Raw genomic sequence first — 6,993 nt, 5'->3', positions numbered from 1 at the left:
TGCCTGCAGGAGAGTGTGAAGAAGGAAGCGGAGGGGGAAGCATCCATTGCCTGCTCAGAGCCAGAGCATCTTTGTTCAAAGAGCATGCCGTGGTCAGAGCAGACCCCTTTGGAAGACACAGTCATATTCTCTTTGAACACAGGATGCAAGCCAGGAAATGGGTTTCTGGGGCCAGTTTGAGGCAGTGTAAACATTAATGTTTAGTGACGAAATGTTCTATTCGTCCCAGGGTGCCTCAGTGTGTGTTTCTTTCTCCTTTTCTTTTTCCAAAATCGGAGCAGGACTAATTTGGAAATAAGATTTCCCTAGATCTTTCAGAGCCAGCAGGCCCCTTGCTCATGTACCAGGCACGGTTCTTTCTATGATACATTCGACTGTTTCCAGCAGGACCCTGGGAAGGTTTGAGCATGTTGTGTGTCTGCTGGGAACAAAGAAGCGAACTGCCGTCTGCCAACCCTGCTAACCTGTGTGCTCAGGCAATTCCTGCCCCCCTACCCCCGCCCTAGAATATCAACTTCAGTAAACTAGGAAAGAGGCATTTCCATTTTGCAGGTGAAAAGCTAAGCAGCAGAATCCTTGAGGAAGAGAATGAAATTCAACACAACAAACAATAATAAGATAGATGTTAATTGTATGCCAGATAATGTTGTTACAGTTTTTTTTAAACACCAGAATTTTACTGGTGTTCATCATTAAATTCTCACAACTTCCAATGAGCTAAGTATCATTGTTTTTGTAAATGGAAGGAAACTGAGGCACAGAAGGGTTAAGTGTGGTATTCACCCAATCTGGTGTCAATTTGAAGATTAAGAGTGTAGGGGTGGAGTCTAGCCTGTCAATCTGGAGATAGCCAATGAGACCTCTGTGTGGGCATGCCCTTCTCCTGAGAATTATGGGAAATCCAGTATTCCTTCTTGGAGGCAGGAGAGACTCTCACTCACTACTTCACACCCAGGGATACACAGCAGCTGACAAGACACATAGACCCACCCTGATGCAGAGACCCCTGCCAGCGCTGAGATGCTTCCAATGACACTGGATCCAAAGACTTTCTACGCACTGGCCTGTGATCTACATTCGGCATCATTGCATGCGTTTCGTTAGTCTGAAGAGGACTTTATAGATTGGTATGGGACATATGGGCTAATATCAGACTTACAGACTTGATCTGGACTGGGCTGGGATGTTTTCTCAATGTTCAATTGCTTTGTATATAAATCTCTTTCTTATACACATATGTGTGCCCATGGATTTGTTGCTGTAGTCTACCCAGACTAACACATTAAGTAACTTAGTCCCAAGTATACATAAAATAAGCACCTTAACTGGACACTAAAGAGAATTTATGCCCTTGTTCAATATATTTCTCACTCAAACACTTACCATCCAGTTGACCCCCGTTGATAGTGGTGCAGTCTCATGGAAACTGTGTGGGCCTCCTCGCAGAATTGTGTCCCGTATAGCTCTCAGCGGCTGATTTTTCACAATGAGATGATCAGACCTGTGGCTTTTTACTGGACATGGACTGATAGTCTTCCAGTTAGCAGCGCAACGTGTTGACCATTCTCACCCACCAGGGAGTCCCTACATCTCACTACTTGCCTTTGAATTGACATTTAATTATTTATAACCAAGATCAAGTGTGATAGCTCGGACTACGACTTCATTCTGTTATGTGAAAGGTGCTATACTGGCATAATGATCAACCGAGATGCCAATGGGACTTTTCAGTGAGACTGATCTTCATTTCTGATATAGACAGACAGAGAATGACCATGCTGCATAATAAGTAATGCTTTGACTCTCCTGGCAGCCTATGGCAATTAACCACAAGGATCACACATGGAGGAAATGCAAAGAAGCTTTGTTTTCAGTGGAGCCAATTCAAGCTCATACGGGTAACATAATGGGTTCCATTTCACATATACAGCGGCAGACCTAAGGGAGTATCCAGGGTCTCTGTCCTGACATCCCCTGCTATTTTCTCTAGTAACAAGTCTGAGCTAGTTAAAGTTTATTGTACCAAACTGGCCGATAAACACATGTGGGGTTAATTGAAGGTCAGAGGGATAAATGGCTCAGTGAGCCTGGCCTTTCTAGTTCTCTGGTCTCTTGCTTTCTGATGGTCAGACCAAGGTACAGCTGCCTTATCCAGTTCCCTGCTTCAGCTGGTAAGGCTCACTTCCTGCAAGGCATCTTGAAGAAAAGCCACATGGACCTACCCCGATGCAGCCCTGGGTGCTGGAGCACCCGTGTGGAGACCCCTGCCAGTGCTGAGATGCTTACACATTCACTGATTCGGCTTTCCTTCTGCAGTCGGCATCATTGCATGTGTTTTGTGAGATTGAGGACTTTGTGAATTGGTTTCAGACATATGGGCTAATGTTGGACTTGTGGACTTGGGCAGCACTGTATTGGAATGTTTTTTTGATGTGCACTTGCCCTTTCTATAAAACTCTCTCTTATACATATAAGTTTCTGTGGATTTGTTTCCCTAATACACCCAGAATAACATACAAGTCCCTAGCAGCTCCACATATTTATGACTCTGTGCTATGCACTAGAGGTAACCAAACAAGAAGTCATGATAATTTAAGACAGATACTCTGATTACATAGAGAAGGAATGACATTGAAATAATATTATAGCCTGATCAAATTCTGAGGAAATCAGGCTGGTCTTATCAAGTTACTCTAAAGATTTACTTAGCTACCCAATGTATTCATTTTCAAGACAAACTGAATATTAGCTATCTTTTTGTTTGTTTGTTATAGCAAGCATTGTATGATTCATAGATCTTCTCCAACAACTCATGTTGAGGCTGTTATCATTTATAATTAAAATTTTAGATTGTGTATAAGATGATTTTATTCCTTACTGAGGAGACTAAAAGTTATAATTCACTGTTAGCAATATGGGTAATCAATTTGTACTAACTGACTAAATCTAGACAGCTAGATGTTGTACCTGATATAATAAAAGGATTTCTGTGAAGATTTTATCTTATGGCAAACTCAGAATAAGGAGCCCTGGTGCCACAGTCAGTTGAAACGGAAAGGTCCCCAGTTGGAAGTCATCAGCTGCTCCATGGAAAGGAGATGGGGCTGTCTTCCGTAAAGATTGAATCTTGGAAGCCCTATGGGGGGGGGTCTTCTCTGTCCTCCATAGAGTTGCTATGATTGGCACCAACTCAACAGCAACCATGGGTTTGGGGTTTTTTTTGGTAACTCACAATGGGGTGGATAAGGAGATGATGAATAATCTAGGATGAGTGGACAAGAGAAAGTAAACACTTTAATGTGATCTTGTAACAGAGGCAGATAAATGTTTCCTGTTGGAATGACCACTTGGTGACTTCATATGCAGAGAAAGGTTGGAACTTATTGGTTTCTTGAAAATATCACATTTTCACAATCTCTTGCAATAAACAATATCAATTGACCCAAACTAGAAACTTGCTATCCAGTTTAAAGAAGATCCTCTCTTTTCTTTTTTATCTTCTACAGTCAATCAATTACTTATTCAAGCATTCATTTAATCTTATGGTATAATTGTGAAATTCTCTCTTCCTAGTTCTTCCTGACTCCAGTTCCGAACTTCATCATTTTCTTTTTGAATCTTAGACATGGCTTGTTTTTCTTTTCTATGATCTTGTCCCATGTAAACACATGCTCCACAGAGCTGTTAAAAGAATCTAACTGAAAAAAGAATCTAACTAAATCATCTCTGAATATGGTTCTTCCTGTCTTAAAATCCTTTTATTTTCAGCAGATCCTCATTAAATACAAAATGCCCTCTACGCCTGTTTTAGAATAACTTAGAAGGCCTTGCTTCTATGACCCAACTCTTCTGTTTCTTTGAACTCACCATCTGCCTTGAAATTCACCAGAGTTATAAATTGCTTGCTATTTTCTGCCTTTACAGAAGCACGCTGTTTCATGACTCCTTACTGTTAACTCGTCTACCCTGTGCCCCAGAGCCCTTTGCTTTTGGATCTCATGGGACAACCACTTCTCATTGCATATGCAGATCAGTAAGGTATTGTGAATCTTTCTCTGGCTGACGAAAGAGTCTCCCATCGTTTCTGGCCTCGGCATGATTGCTGCAGTCGCCGTACTCCTCCCGGAAACAGAGAGCTGTGGGTGTGAGGCCATCTTCAACTGGCCTGATGGTGCTCAGGGCAACTTTGTTTACCAGAACTGAATCATTACATATACGGAACATGTACCAGCATTGCATTTTAGGAGAAAACAAAGCATGAAACTCACATCTGTCTCATCCAGGAATCAATGTGTTTTTAGTGGATAGGTACATTAGAGAAACAAATCCGCAGAAACTCATGTGTATATAAGAGAGAGTCGTATATAAAGGTTAAGTGCACATCAAGAAAACATTCCCACCCAGTGCTGCCCAAACCCACAAGTCCAACATTAACCTATATGTCTGACACCAATCCAAAAAGCCCTCCTCCATCTCACAAAGCACACGCAAGGATGCCGACTGCAGGAGGAAAGCTGAATCAGTGAGCGTGTAAGCATCTCAGTGCTGGCAGGGGTCTCCGCATGCCTGCTCCGGCACCAGCGGATGCATCTGGATCGGTCCATGTGGCTTCTCCTCAGGGATGTCTTGCAGGAAGTGAGCCTTGCCAGCTGAAGCAGGGAACTGGGTAAGGCAGCTGCACCCTGGTCCAACCATCAGGAAGTAAGAGAACCGAGAACTATAAAGGTGAGGCTTGCTGAGACATTTATCTCTCTGCTCTTCAATTAACCCCACCTGTGTTTATCGGCCAGATTAGCACAATAAAATTAACTATCTCAGTGGATGCTCTACAAAGTGCTAGATGCCTTGTGTAAGGCCATGCAATGGAAAAACAATAATGGCTGGTTTCAACCCAAGCTGTATTAAGCAGGAGTTGCCTCTACATTTGAGGATTTTGACCCTTACAACAAGTTTCATCTATTAAATAGGTAGTCTCTCACCCAAGGGCCACAGGTGGCACAGGCTGGTGGTTGGCAATGCTTACTGAACCCACCAGCAGCTTCTTAGGTGAAGGTTGGGGTTCAATGCTCATGAAAAGATATATAAGCAGTCCGCAGCAGCACCTCATAAAATGTGCCGTGCCACAGCAAGATGATAAAGAGGCCACAGGAGAGTGAGCGTGAATGTATGTGTACACGCATGCATGCATACATACATACATACATACATACGCAAAAGCTATTTTCCACTATTTACTCTATTTTCTTACATTGGTCCCAAATAACAGAACAGAGGGCACAAGCTCTAACTGCATTGGAAATTTTTATTTTTCACGAATATACACTTGTGGTGATGATAAATTCTACTCTCAGTGACTATATTCCTCTAAAATTAGATCTGTACTATAATTCAAACCCCATATCTCTATCAATCAAGGGTGTATGTCATAGTGACACAGTTCTTTACAATAATATTATAATAAATACATTATGATATAAATTATATATATGACCAGAAGCTATCATACAGTAGTATAGTGATGCATCCTAGACCACAAGATGTGAGGGGGAAGTGCTTTATGAAAAACAAAATTAAATGCTTAAAATTGTAATAGCAGCACAACATGATGAACACAATCAATATCACCATTGTAAAAAATGGCAACCTTTCTGTTCTATACATTTTATCACACCATTTAAAAAAAAATAAAAGATCCAGTGCTAAAAGAAAAAAGACAAAGATATATGTGCTTGGAAACCCTATGTAGGGTCAGTATGCTCGGCTTCGGGTGATGGCAGTGGGCATGGGATTTGGTTGCTTTTCTTTTTCTTTTTCTAAAAAAAATTGACCTTAATTATACTGTTAGCCTAAATATGTTTAAATGCTTCAGAACATAGATAATAAATGGAAGGTAATGGGTTATATGTTTCCTCAGTCCTGGTGGTGCTGTGGGTAAGGGTTTGATTGCTAGCCACAAGGTTGGTGGTTCAAATCCACCTGTCAATCTTGGGAGAAAGGTGTGGTTCCAACCCCTGTAAAGATGTCTGGTTTCTGAAATCCTATATAAGATCATGATGAGTTAGACTCCACTCAAAGACAGTGCATTGGAAAGGTAGATAACACTTGCTGTCTCTCCATTTGTTATATTGTGGTGGTTTTTATGTTGCTGCAATGTTAGAAATGTTGCCCCTCGGATTTCAAATGCAGTGATGGACAGGTTTCAGCAGCAGACTACAACAGACTAGGACGCAGGACTTGGCAGTGGATGACTGAAGGATTAGCCACCGCAAGTCTTTTGAGCAGTAGCGAGCATAATGTGATACAGTGCCTGAGCAGAAGCCTATAGCTGGAAGACATTCAAATACTCCCAGGGAAGAACTGCTTCTGTCAAGGAGAGTGGACTTTATTGATGTGTATGGAACAAAGCTATGCAGTCCTTTCATTTGTTGGTGGGGTAAGACTCAAGATGTGAGGAGTTAAGAAACTCAAGCACCCATTAGTAATTGGAATGTGGAAAGAACAAAATATAAATCTAGGGAAATTAGTAAGCATCCAAACTGAAATTGAGTGGATAAAGATACATATCAGGTATAGGCCAGGTTGAATCAATTAGTCCTATCGTTTAGTATGCCAATGTGTTTATCTGAGTAGACTAGAGAGACATTCAGAGACACCCATATGTGTATAAAAAGAGCTTTATATACAAGAGCAATTGAATATTGACAAGACATCCCAACCCAGTTCAGATCAAGTCCATAAGTCTGGTATTAGCTCATATGCCTGATACCAATGTGTAATTTCCACTTCAGACTCACAAAATACATGCAATGCCACTGAATACAGAAAGATCACAGGCCTCAGGTGGAAAGTCTTGTGGATCCGGTGGTGGTGTAGCATCTCAGCACTGGCGTGAATCTCAATATGACTCTTCCAGCTCCAGGGCTCTAGTATAGCTCCATGTGTCTTGTCACCAGGAATACAAAGCAGAGTGTGTGTGTGTGTGTGTGTGTGTGT

At 41.6% G+C, this 6,993-nt stretch overlaps 1 protein-coding gene across 1 annotated transcript in view; it reads left to right on the top strand.

Moving 5' to 3' along the window:
* NALF1 (NALCN channel auxiliary factor 1) overlaps nt 1–6,993 on the top strand; it is a gene marked incomplete at its 5' end in the record, with an annotated part of 791,674 nt that overhangs the window by 690,697 nt on the left and 93,984 nt on the right. The window lies entirely within an intron of this gene.

The sequence above is a fragment of the Echinops telfairi genome, unplaced genomic scaffold (genome assembly GCF_000313985.2).
Source record: "Echinops telfairi isolate 266 unplaced genomic scaffold, ASM31398v2 ScPeMD7_7467;HRSCAF=8505_1, whole genome shotgun sequence".
Lineage (NCBI taxonomy): Eukaryota > Metazoa > Chordata > Mammalia > Afrosoricida > Tenrecidae > Echinops > Echinops telfairi.
Note: the sequence above shows the minus strand (reverse complement) of the source record. Positions and strands in the feature narration are given on the sequence as shown.